The sequence below is a fragment of the Amphiura filiformis genome, chromosome 1 (genome assembly GCF_039555335.1).
Source record: "Amphiura filiformis chromosome 1, Afil_fr2py, whole genome shotgun sequence".
NCBI classification, from domain to species: Eukaryota; Metazoa; Echinodermata; class Ophiuroidea; order Amphilepidida; family Amphiuridae; genus Amphiura; species Amphiura filiformis.
The window spans coordinates 27,245,596-27,260,519 of NC_092628.1; positions in this window are offsets into that span (position 1 = coordinate 27,245,596).

A 14,924-nucleotide genomic window follows, 5' to 3' on the forward strand; every position below is an offset into this window, starting at 1 on the left:
TAAATTTTAAATGGAGAAAATTGGGAAAACACGGGGGAACGCGAAAATTTTGAGCGGACGCGAGGGGGGGAACGCGAAATTTTTGTCGATATTTTTGCCAAAACACCCATTCCCCCCTGCCGTAAATAACGATCGGTCCCTTAGACTGCGCTGCATTCCTTTTTTTGGGATAAATAATTCATACGTTTCCATGCATGAAACCATTTAAAATCTATGACGAAACACATCACATCTCCTGCCCAGAGAAAAAAGCATGCATGAGCTGTTGAATCAGAACAGGAATGATGAGTTTTCCATGGTCAGGTCAGAGAGATTAATTTAGGGAATGATAAATTAAACTGGTCTACTACAGTAGACTATGATGACCTGGGCTGTCTGTGCGCAGTCGCATTTATTGACCTAGGATGCGCAGAAACAGCATCGAAACATAAGTAGTGCAGTCAATGACTGCCAATTTTTAAGCATGATCATGCACTTCTATATAAAGCAAGATTTTTTGAATCGGGGCTCATTTAATCTTTGCAGAGCACTCGGGGCTGTACAATGAGTCTTGGTTGGAGGGGGTAGAATTTTGTAGACAATGCCATAAGCTGCCATAGTTGAATTTTGATATTGGCGCCGATGCCCAAGTGTGCCGACCCCGCTGCCGACTTAGGCCTACCAATAATCTCTTGCCACCCTAATTGCTTGCCCACATGCAACTGACCTGAGTACCTAACCCCCCCCCCCTCCCCCGATAGATAATTATTGCACAGCCCTTTGGCTGCTCTTGAAATAAAAAAATAACCCTACAAGTTTTGATTTTTTTTTTTAACGGGGAACCCTGTTTAAAGTGATATATTACAGACTCATCACTTTCCGCATCTGCCTGTTTCTCTATTTTTACCTCTTTTTTCCCCTTTTTTTTGTAATAGCTTGGCATATAGGCCGAACGCCGATTTTTTAATTCGCGCAGAGTAGGCCCTAACCGTGCGCGTTTTAGGATTTTTTCGCTATATCTACTGAAGATAGCATTTAGAATCTCATCCCGATTCATTGCATCTTTCTACTCTAGAAGAAATGTGTTACATCAGGCCCTATTTTCTCTAAATTTTTACTTCATCATGTAGGGGCGAATTTTTTCTTTCTAATACATCAGTCCCGATCAGATAGTTTAAAGCGATATTACAGACTCATCACTTTCCGCATCTGCCTAAAGATAGCATTTAGAATCTCATCCCGATTCATTGCATCTTTCTACTCTAGAAGTAATGTTTTACAGTATTTTCTCTAAATTTTTACTTCATCATGTAGCGGCGATTTTTTTCTTTCTAATCCATACGTCCCGATCAGGAAGTTTACAGCGATAGAGACTCGTCACTTTCCGCATCTGCTTGTTTCTCTGTTTTTACCTCTTTTTGTCATTTTTTTTTAATAGCGCGGCATAGGCCGAATGCCGATTTTTGAATTCTCGCTATATCTAAAGATAGCATTTAGAATCTCATCCCGATTCATTGCATCTTTCTACTCTAGAAGTAATGTTTTACAGTATTTTCTCTACATTTTTACTTCATTATGTAGCGGCGAAATTTTTCTTTCTAATACATAAACTTAAACCAAAACAAAATGTAGCAACATTTGAAATTTTAATTTGATCTTCAGAAGATAGCACACCAGTAACATGAATCTATAAAATATCGCTTTAGGGTTCATATACCACTAAATCCGCCTGTGAAGCGGTTTCCGGTAAAAGTTTATCACGCCTATTATAGTCCCAAACTTTGCATTAAAATTCTAGAAAATCGGTACAATATTAACAATATTAGTGTTGAAAATGGTGTTTTACTAGAACTTGTGTAAGTGATCTCTACAAATTTAAAAAGAAAATGCGAAAATTTGAGTGATATTTACGATTATGTGCGCATGAACAAACGAGGTCAAAACGCGGTTAGCAGTCGATGTAAACACGTGAAAATGTGGCCTTTTTATATAGCACTAATTTTCTCACAAATTAGTCGGACCTAAAATGTGTAGTTATTTTCAGAAATGTTATGCAGAATTTTGTATATATTTCAAAGTTGGACGTAACTCGATTTATAGCCAAAACGCGACCCCTATTTAGCACGTAAAGTCTATGGAAAGTTGCGGGGGAAAGTTTTTTTGTGGTATGTAGGCCTACCCTTTATCTTGTTCAGCGGACAAAAACGACAACCAACGGGCATTTAAATTTGAGCTATATGTAGTCAGTTGATAATCCGACAAACACCAAAATGACATAAAACAGATAGAGTAATGTAAAAGCTTTATTTCAAAGTTTGTTTCAGCGTCATATGGTATTCAGTTCTTGAGATATTTCAATTTTAATATTACCCATGTAAATCAATGCAAGAGCTCTATAAGACACCAGCACCAGAATCGAGCAAATTATGGCATGTCTCGCCACATTTTCTTTTAGTATAAAAATCGACACAAGGCCGAATGCAAAGCTATGAAGAAATGTTAAAATGACGAAGCTGACCAAAATTGTTATCTTCAGAAGATAGCAAGCCAAAAAAGTAATAAATAATAATATTAAAAAAAAAACATTGCCTAGCACGCACTAGATAATGATTCAGTACGGCGCGAAACGGCAAAACTGCATTGAACGGGGTTGCGCTTGAGAAAAATCGGCATTTAAGGGCTGGGGTATGAACGTTTGGACAGTATTTATTTTGGGACATTAGAGCACATCAGACATATCGAATTGCATTCTGAATACGGAGAATGTCATTCTGATATCAAATAATTTTGATTTTTGAAATTCGCAATTTAATACACATTTTATGGCAAATCATTAAAATTGATATTTTTGATATTTAACAGTACTTGAAGTAAACTTTATAAATCTGATGATTTATACTTAAAGTGTATGTAGGTGGGATGAAAAGGCGACGATCAATTGAAAATTTTGACCTTTCGTATTGAAGATATTAATTTTTTTTCCCAAAACACCAAAAAAATATTAGGTCTTTTTGGGAAAAAATCCATATCTTCAATATGAAAGGTCAAAATTTTCAATTGACCGTCGGCTTTTCCTCCCTGCTACATACACTTTAAGAATATATCATTAGATTTATATAATTTACTTCGAGGACTGTTATATATCAAAATTTGAAAAATATCAAATTTTTATAATTTGTCATAAAATTTGTATTATATTGTGATTTAAAAAAATGAAAATTATTTGATATCAGAAAGACATGCTTCGTATTCAGAATGCAATTCGATACGCCTGAGGTGCTCTCATGTCCCACAAAAAATACTGTCGAAACGCAATAAACGCTCATTTTGGATCCCTTAAGACCGACTGCAGAGCTATAAAGAAATGTAAAAATGACGAAGCTGACCAAAATTTAAAACGGCACTTATAAAGCAGAGATTATCATCTGCCTGTTTCTCTATTTTGACCTCTTTCTTTTTCCCCCTTTTTTTAATAGCGCGGCATATAGGCCGAATGCCGATTCTTTTTTAATTCGGGCAGAGTAACCTGTTTAAAGTGATATATTACAGACTCATCACTTTCCGCATCTGCCTGTTTCTCTATTTTTACCTCTTTTTTCCCCTTTTTTTGTAATAGCTTGGCATATAGGCCGAACGCCGATTTTTTTAATTCGCGCAGAGTAGGCCCTAACCGTGCGCGTTTTAGGATTTTTTCGCAATATCTACTGAAGATAGCATTTAGAATCTCATCCCGATTCATTGCATCTTTCTACTCTAGAAGTAATATTTTACATTATATTCTCTAAAATTTTACTTCATCATGTAGCGGCGAGTTTTTTCTTTCTAATACATCAGTCCCGATCAGAAAGTTAAAGCGATATTACAGACTCATTACTTTCCGCATCTGCCCGTTTCTCTATTTTTATCTCTTCCTCCCCCCTTTTTTTTAATAGCGCGACATATAGGCCGAATGCAAATTATGCAAATATGCAAATTAATGACGTCACCTGATGAATATGCTAATTAATGACATAATCTCATGAAAATGCAAATGAGTGACGTCATCTAATGAATATGCAAATTAATGACGTCATGTCATGAATATGCAAATCGGTGACATCATCTCACGAATATGCAAATTAATGACGTCGTTTTATGAATAGGCAAATTAATGACGTGATCTTATGAATATGCAAATTGGCGGCGACATCTCATGAATATGCAAATTGGCGGCGACATCTCATGAATATGCAAATTATTAACGTCATCTTATAAATATGCAAATTAATGACGTCAATATGCAAATTAATGACGTCATCTTATGAATATGCAAATTTGTCTCATCATCTCATGAATATGCAAATTGGTCTCATCTCATGAATATGTAAATTAATGACGTCATCTTATGAATATGCAAATTGGTGGCATCATCTTATGAATATGCAAATTGGTCTCGTCATGTTATGAATATGCAAATTAATGACGTCATCTAATGAATATGCAAATTAATGACGTCATCTCATGAATATGCAAATTTGTGACATCTTATGAATATGCAAATTAATGACGCCATCTCATAAATATGCAAATTGGTGGCGTCATCTCATGAATATGCAAATTAAAGACGTCATCTTATGAAAATGCCAATTAATGACGTCATCTCATGAATATGCAAATTGGTGACATCTTATGAATATGCAAATTAATGACGTCATCTAATGAATATGCAAATTGGTGACGTCATCTTATGAATATGCAAATTGGTGGAGTCATATCACGAATATGCAAATGAAATGTCATCTGAAGAATATTCTAACTAATGACGTCATCTTATAAATATGCAAATTAATGACGTCAATATGCAAATTAATGACATCATCTTATGAATATGCAAATATCATCTCGTGAATATGCAAATTGGTCTCATCTCATGAATATGTAAATTAATGACGTCATCTTATGAATATGCAAATTGGTGGAATCATCTTATGAATATGCAAATTAATGACGTCATCTTATGAATATGCAAATTGGTCTCATCATCTCATGAATATGCAAATTGGTCTCATTATGAATATGTAAATTAATGACGTCATCTTATGAATATGCAAATTGGTGGCATCATCTTATGAATATGCAAATTAATGACGTCATCTGATGAATATGCCGATTAATGACGTCATCTTATGAATATTCAAATTGGTGGCATCATCTCATGATTATGCAAATTGGTGACGACATCTTATGAATATGCAAATTAATGACGCCATCTCATAAATATGCAAATTGGTGGCGTCATCTCATGAATATGCAAATTAGAGACGTCATCTTATGAATATGCAAATTAATGACGTCATCTCATGAATATGCAAATTGGTGACGACATCTTATGAATATGCAAATTAATGACGTCATCTCATGGATATGCAAATTGGTGACGTCATCTTATGAATATGCAAATTGGTGGCGTCATATCACGAATATGCAAATGAAATGTCATCTGATGAATATTCTAACTAATGACGTCATCTTATAAATATGCAAATTAATTACGTCATCTTATGAATATGCAAATATCATCTCGTGAATATGCAAATTGGTCTCATCTCATGAATATGTAAATTAATGACGTCATTTTATGAATATGCAAATTGGTGGCATCATCTTATGAATATGCAAATTAATGACGTCATCTTATGAATATGCAAATTGGTCTCATCATCTCATGAATATGCAAATTGGTCTCATCTCATGAATATGTAAATTAATGACGTCATCTTATGAATATGCAAATTGGTGGCATCATCTTATGAATATGCAAATTAATGACGTCATCTTATGAATATTCAAATTGGTGGCATCATCTCATGATTATGCAAATTAGAGACGTCATCTTATGAATATGCAAATTAATGACGTCATCTCATGAATATGCAAATTGGTGACGACATCTTATGAATATGCAAGTTAATGACGTCATCTTATGAATATGCTAATTAATGACGTCATCTCATGAATGTGCAAATTGGTGACGTCATCTTATGAATATGCAAATTAATGACGTCATCTCATGAATATGCAAATTGAATGATGTCATCTGACGCCTTTTTTAATTAATGACATCATCTTATGAATTAATTAATGACGTCATCTCATGAATATGCAAATTGGTCTCGTCATCTCATGAATATGCAAATTCGTAGCGTCATTCATGAATATGCGAATTAATGACGTCATGTTATGAATTCGGTAACGTCAACTCACGAATATGCAAATTTACGAATATGCAAATTAAATTTTCATGAAAATTTTCATGAAAATGAGCATGACGTAATCATTAATATTAATCATTAATATTCAATTGATTATTGAAGGTGTATGAAAATTCTTTTATATTTTGATGAATTTTTAAAATCATAAATTCATTATTTAATATAAAATAAATGTATCAATTAAATATATAATTTTTAATATTCATATAAAATCGTTAATTTGAATAATCGTTAATTTGAATATTGTTATTTTTGATAAAAATTTGAATATTCCGATTCGTGAAATTTGAATATTCTGATTCGCGAAATTTGAATATTCTGATTCGTGAAATTTGAATATTCTAATTCGTGAAATTTGAATATTCATAACTGAATATTTCTTGGATATATATCAATCTTGTATATTCATCACGATGACACAAGCATTCCCACATCTTCACAAATTTAGACACAATAATAACAAATTCACTGGATTAACTATAAACCACACAACCTCCATAAAATTTACATCATATTTTTTTAATTGAACCTTTATTGAGTCTCCAAAGTTGGGGTGGAGTTGCGCGGTTTTTTAATGTATTTTTAATATAAAAGATACAAACACATTTATAACATTCATCAATTAAAACAATATGTGACCTCATACTAGAATCAATCTTTCATTGTGTAGGCCTAAATCACCGTGTCGTATATCATGAATATATTTACGTGACGCGCGAAGCGCATGAACGAACGAACTAACGAAAAAACGTTTACGTGACTGCTTATGAAGCAATAATGCGAGTAGCCTTGCTGTTCACATTTCCGACTTGAATTGCCTAAAATGAATTGACAAAAAACGTTGAAGATTTGTTAAACGTGGTGTTACGTTAAATTCAGTTATGCCCTATAACCGTGCTAATAATTGTGAATACAGTTTTAAGGTTATTGGTTAGGGTATAGTGTTACTGATGGTTAGAGTTAAGGATTTTAATGCAAGACATGGTGCAGGTTAGTCCGGGGTTAGTGTTACCCCAGCAAACACCAAAACATTTACTGAGGTTTCATTGTCGGATTAGGACCTATAAAAAGGGTATGAAACGTTTTAATAAACGATCCACCGTCATTTCCGTAAACTAAGATGCTAGGGAGTGGACAAAATTCAGTGGCGTACCGTGGCCGCCCCAACCCCGGGGGGCTGAAGAAAATTCAATTTTGCCGCCCCTTCCTCAACGGCCCGCAAAGGTTGACCCTATTTTTTTCTCGGTCGTTTGAAAAAGTGAAGAGCAAAAAAAAAAAAAAAAAAAAACGGTTTCAAGCGGAAGCCCCTGTTTTTGCCGCCCCTTCTTCTTCCGCCGCCCCTTCATTTTCGCCGCCCCCTGCTTTTCCCCCTGGGGGGCTGGCGCCCCCAAACCCCCCCCCCCCCCAAATACGCGCATGATATTATGTAGGCCTTTTAATATGCCCTTTAACCGTGCTAATTGTGGTTACAGTTTTAAGGTTATAGGTTAGGGTTAGTGTTATAGTATTAGGCCCTACTGATTGTTAGAGTTAAGGGTTTTGGCTAAAATTATGGTTAAATGATTAGTGTTAGCTAACCGGTTTTGTCAATGCAAGAAAGGTTGCAAGTTAGTCCCAGCAACACCAACAATTTACAGAAAACATTTTAATGTCGGGTTACATGGCGGGTATGAAACGTAGGCCTACTACAAACTTTTTTGAAAACTAGATGTATGCCTATTATGTTCACCAAACACGTTTGCCAAAAAAAACCATAACACTCTTCAAAACGTCATGTTATTTTCATATGAAACATTTTAAAACGTTTTGAATGAAACCAAAACGTGTTTATAACGCGTTTATAACGTTTTAAGTGTGTTTGCTAGGTCCAACTGAATAGGATACCACAAAACGATCACGCAGCACTAGTGGCGGAGTATCGAAAATATGGAATCCTTTTCACATAAAAACGCATGCAAGTAGTAAATAGTTATACACGCTTCTTTTAAAAAAAATACCAATTGCGTTCTTCAAACACGTCACGCGTTCACCTAATCTGGACTAAATTTTAACAATAATAAGCAAAGGCATCTTGGCGCTTTACACCAGGCAAGATAAAAATCCTAAAAACAGGTATACGATAACACACTGATAGTAATTACAAAAGAAAACTAGCTAAAAACAATTACAATCCAAAGTTGCTGTGTTGTCCGAATCTAAATTGGGCGTTAAAAAATTGCACCCAAATTGAGCTGAGAGACATCTTTCTCCATAGAATGTTTACAAGACAAGTGGTCATTTTTGTATTCAAAAAGACGTAAAAGTATATATTTTCACAATTTTGACCTTGGTTTTTTGTTGGTGCAAAAATGTTGGTCCAATTAATTATTTTGGCTACATCCTGAAAAAGATGCACAAATGGAAACTATAGGGCCTACAGCTGCTGATATTAGTTGAAACAAAAACGGAAAAATTGTCTAGCTCTTGTTGGTGTCATTTGACGCAAGTTTTAAATGAAAGACCCGGGGGAAGACCGATATCGAATATTTAATAATAATAACAAAGTCTCAACATTTATATAGGCCTATATCTGGCCCCTCATGATAGCAGTCGATCCAATCACAGGCCTGTGCTGGGGTGCGTCGAGTCGTTGTATAGCTCCAAGAAGACATGGTCAGCAGTGAATCTCGCCGGTGTACCAGTTCCTAAAAACAGGGCACAAAGTAATAGGTATAAACGTCTGTACTACACTGTAAATTCAAGTGTTTAGGATTTCTGTAACACTTTTTAAACACTGCTAGGCGTTAACATTTTCATTTCCACAGTAAGTAAAGGTACTAGGCCAGTTTCACTGGGCTAAACACATAAACACTAAAGTAAACACATAAACACAAATAGTAAACACATTTAGATTCTAAACATTCAACGTTTACTTTCACTTTTTGTTTAGAAATTAAAGGCCGCATGTGTCTTCTTGGTGTGTTTACTTTCCAAACAGTTTAAAAGTCAGTGTTTAAAAAGTGTTACATAAACCCTAAACACTTGAATTTACAGTGTATCTGAAATATTTTATGTACACTGTAAAAAATAACTGATAACACTTAATAAACACTAAAACACGTTTATCTTTTTATATTTTATACGTAAAAGTATATGATGCGTTGCATACGATTAACATCATAAAACGTTTATAGATGTTTTTGTGATAAAATATAAACATTCCAACACGTTTATATCACCAATATAAACATGTTTAAGTGTTACTAATCCATTAGTAAATCCTTTAAACGTGTTATAGTGTTAATCGTACGCAACGCCTCCTATACTACGTGTAGAATATAAATATAAACGCGTTTTAATGTTTATTAGGCCTAAGTTTTATCCGTTGTTTTTTACAGTGTATAGATTTTTATATGTCAAATTAAGTTACAAAGTTAGGAAAGAATAGTCTTCATATCCCAGAACCTTCTATACGAATTCTAAATATAGGACTATCAACATCTACGGTACTCAATTTGGTAAATTTTCAGTCACACGGTTTAAAATAATATGAAAATGGAAAATAATGTTAGGTCCAAAGATGTAAAAAGTTTCTTTCGTGATATTTTAAGAGCAATACAGTTTCCAATTTAAAACAAATATAACCCTTTGTCTAAGTTAATAAAAACCCACAAATATAATACGGTTAGCCAAAAACTTGACAAAATGTGGATGAAAATAGTTTTACAGCGTAATATTCTACACGTATCAAAAATTGTGTTGGGGTAGAGTCAACTGAATTCTTAGAATGTGATTTCATGATGGTTTACATTCTATTTAAAGGGTCATTTCGTGATCCATGTAGCTTCCCCCCCCATTTTCTCATTTTTAACAGGGGTTGAGAGGCCACAGACCAAAAAATTACTTTAAAAAACGCGTAAAATCATGGTAAAAATGTCAAATATGGGCTGAAAATAAAAGAAATCGCGTTAAAAGAGAAACTCTCACACCCCTGTTTAAAATACCACCGGAAACCTCTACATTATGTTTTTATGCAAACAAATTCTTGCAGATATTCATTCCCTAAGCAAAATTATATCGTCAAATTTGTATTATGTTCGAAATTATAGCACATTATACATGATCGTGCATGACCATGATGACCCGGAAACGTAAAATCGGAACAAACTCAAATTTCAAACTCAAACATACAATAAAAAGAGAATTAATGCTAGAATCACAAATACTCCTTAAAGGATGACTCCGGCAATCATAACATTATGCCTTATATGTTAGAAAAATAATTACCAAGCACGAATTACATGGTTTTGTTTAAAACAAACTCATATTGACCATAAAAATGAATAAAAACAGCCGGCTCGCAAGTCGCAACACGCGATATTCAAAATTCCCACCGAAGTTGTGCTCAATTGTTGTCAGCCTTCATTGTATTACTGGGACGTCATTGTACTGGATAATTTCATCGCCCGGGAATTTTGAATATCGCGTGTTGAGAGACGGCTGTATATTAATTCGTTTCAAATAAAACCACGTGATTCGAGCTTGATAATTGATTACCTATCATATAAGGCATAATGTTGTGATTGCCGGAGACATCCTTTAACAAAGAATAGATGAAAGTTGCAACAACGTTTGTAATGTGACAAAACAGTAGGCCTACATTTTTATGACCCGGGGAGCAGTGGTGTGGCCTGGGGGTGGGGGCTGCCCCCTGTGAGAAGTTTTCCCCCTTGCCCCCCCCCCCTTCCTGTGGGATGCTAGCCTCGCTGATATGTAATATTTTTAGCCCTTTTTTGTACTTTTTGTCTCCAACGTCGAATTTTCGTGCGTTTTATTTTTACATCGATGGGTCCTAATTTCTTTCGAATTCCGTGGCACACCCTATCTAAACTAAATACCTCACCCCGTTTTATGATAGGATCTGACCATCTCTATACTAACATCGTCTGATATATACTACTCAAAACATGTACTAGGCCTATAAGGGCTATTATGTTGCTCTCAGTGGCGGCACTACGGGGGCATTTGAAATATTTCTCTTGCCCTCTACCGTTTTAGGCAAAAACGCCAAAATTACACAAATTTCAACTTTTTGCAGCAATTTAATGCAAAATTTGTTGATTTTGCCCCACCCAAAAATTAACGTTGCCCCCCCCCCCCGCCAATAGTGAATAGGCCTACTATGTTGAGGCTGCAAGCTGACCCTGATGCCTAAACAGTTCAAACAGTTGCAAGTCCAATTTTATATGACACATGTGACCTGCCAAAATGATTTGTCCTCAAACTTATCTTTTCAAAACCTACATTTAACAAAATTTGTGCAAAAATATTTACGACTCAAAAATCTCTTTATGATCTATTGCTTTGATTTTCATTTAAATATTTCATTTTCAATCAAACATTTGAACATTGATGATTAAGGTCTCCTCCCCGAGCTCCTCTCTTATTGTTTAGAATTAGAAACGCACAGGGAATTAGGAAAGAGGAGAAATAAACAACTTATTCATTTTCTGCAACTGACCGGGAACTAAATGGGGAACAATGATGTCCCCTATGCTGTCACTTACCTAGAGCCCAAATGTATAGAACTTCGCCAATACATTACTTCGACCAGCTGACTGGCAATTAATATTACTTTGAAGAAATACAAAGCCAGTTAATGTGCATTTGTACCGGTACATAGGCCTACTAGATTAATTAGTTGGTCACCGGTTGGTGATGTGATCGAATATCGGCAATTTCGATCTACTGGTGATCAGCTCATCACTATAATTTTAAATTCAAAATAAGTTATCGCGCGGACACGAGTGACGTAGCCGGGGGCAAGGGAGGGGGCAAGGGAGGGGGCAGCTTCCCCGTGAGCTGAGAAGTCTTGTCCCTCCTGGTCCTGTGGGATGCTATCTTAAGATTATAGGCCTAGGCCTTTTTGTATAGGCCCTTTTTTTTGACAATTTGCGTCAAAGTTTGCCCCCTACCCCTTGACACATGTTTCAGATCAGGCTTAAAACTTACAAAATACAGCAAAACTTACCTCAAATGTAGCATTCATTGGTAGGGGGCCTACAGCTCTAGTCTTCAATTAACCTTAAAGGTCGTTCCATCTTCTGTGGTTCACAGCCCTCAGTATAAATCATCCATTTCAGCTTGTATGATTTTGGTCATCTTGTTTTGCCACCCTCTTCTCCACTTTCCAGTTCTTGTGTTGTTGATTGCCATTCAGTGATTTTTATATCATTTCTTGTCACGCGGCCTTCCCAACCATGCCAACTCAGCTTAGCTTTGCAAAATGTCTTCCACTGTAATTCCCAATGTAGCCTCGTGTGTAGTCCTCTTCGAGCCTACTACTCGCTAGCCTCCGGCGCCCTCCGCACAGCAAACTTCGTCACCGGAAAATGTAAATTAAAATATAGAAATACATATTCATTGGTTGATCAAATTGATTCATAAATGGACAAAAGCAACTTGCGAGCAAGTGGCACACGGGAGAGGAAGTCATAATTTTTTGTTTAATTCTTTAAAAGTTTAAAAATTAACGTGTTTTTTTTTTTAATGTGTCACCTGTAGACCTATATAATTATGTCTGTTAAATTGCAAAAAGTGCCTATCCGAATTCCAATCTACTCTGGTTTCCATGGCAAAGTGAAAAATTTCGGGAATTTCCATAACCTGACCACCTTTTCTGACTACCTTTTCTGACCACCTTTTCTGACCATCTTTTTGACAATCTTATTTGACATTATTTTGATGTTTGCTTCATTGTTATTATCTTTACACTTTGCACAATAATGTTGTACCATTCTGGATGTTAAGTGACATAAAATTGAAATTATGAAGTGAAATTTGTTTTGTTTTTCCATACTTCCATGGTTTTTCACAGGGCAGTTAACTTCTCAGTTTTATAGAGAGGAGACAGTTATCATTTCAGGTGCTGGGTCAATAATCACCACTTCACAAGGTCATATTCATGATATTTGTCAAACATGCCCTGAATGTGAATATGGGTTTAAGGGTACACGAGGTATTGTTGGTCGAAGCAGATTTTCATTATCTGAATCAATATATTATTGAAAAATAACACTGGTGTTTTGCAGAAGTTCATTATACAAATCATATACTTTGGAAAACTTGCATAATTTATTGTTAATGAGTTATGTACATTTTACAAAAGTGTTGTTGATTCAGCCCTCTCTACAACATAACTCAAGAACCACAGGACCTACAAAAGTATATCTGTGATATTTGAATTATTCTACACGCCGGCTCTCTATGAATAACCCCAATCGCCATAACTTTCAGGTTTTTTGGGACACTTTGACCTCTGACATATCTGGAAAATTGCTGTAATCATTAATTTATTATTGTAATATTAAATGTTATCATTATAAATAATAAAATAATTAATTTATACAATAATCAAATTTTTGGGTTTGTTTTTATTCTAGTAACACGTTTTAAATTATATTTTGTACGCTCAAAACCCCAATTTTTCTGAATTTTCCCGATAGGTCAAAGGACAAAGTGTCCCCAAACTGCAAAATGTGTCCCACAATGCATTGCAAACTTCCAATGCCGATTGGGCTTACTGAGCAATGCAATTTTGCTAAAGCTCACTACCATTTGCAAGGTGCTGTGAACTACTTTGTTTTCTGCTGCTTCGACCAACAATACATCGTATACCCTTAATTGTCCATCAGATAGACTCTGAACATGGAGGTAGTAGAGAACAGGGAAGTGCTGAGGGTAACACTAGGGAGCACTCGTTCGAATGAAGTCAGGAAAATTGGATGTGTGTGCAAAATTTTATTTTATTTGTTTTAAATAATTTCATTTACCATGAAAGTGTTGTAGTTTTCGCCAGCGTTAGCTGGCTATGATCTAATTCGGAGATCGTCTTTGTTTGCTAAAGAGATTACGGGGTACTAGCATTGGTTTGAATTACTTTGCGGAACTTTTTATGGTGAAAATATATAATAGACCTGTTATTGGATTTGTAAGAAAAAGAAAGTATGTTTTGCCGTTTCAACGAATGAAAACGAGTGATAATTTCAAAAGTTATGGTTTGAAGGAAATATGACATTAAAAGTTCATGCCAGGCCTATAATAGTTTCCACAGCATATCAACGAAAGAAAATTATAGAATCCTTGTTATCAGGCGTTCTTAGATTTACATTAGCAGACCTCCTGGAGATCAGCACAGCATGAGATGTGAGTGTATTGATAACATGATTAAAACCTTTATGGACGTAAAAGTCAAAGTAAAAATATCCTATATCCTGTATCGTTTTATGGATAAAAATGACTCAAAATCTCATTTATGAAATAATTTATCTTAAACATCAGTTTTGTCTTTTCAAGGGGAAAAATTCGATGCAATTTCAGGGCCTATTTTTGATATGGGTATAATTTATATACATGTAGGCCTATTATAATTGAACAATATCAGTCTTTATACATTTTATAATGTGCTATATTAAGTATAAATTGCGAATTAATATAAAATTAATGTGCATGTATAAGGCAAGTAGGATGGCAGTTTTAGCCAATTAACTAAAAACTGCATTTCTTTATATTAATAATGAGCTAAGGGTAGCCTAAAAGGCAGAAAAGACAAAAAGACAGAACAATTTGGAGTAATTAATTGACAGGAAGTTATAGGAGTTGTTTGGTTTGCTGTTTCTGTGTGCATGTTCTCATCATTGATGGTTTGGTGGACTG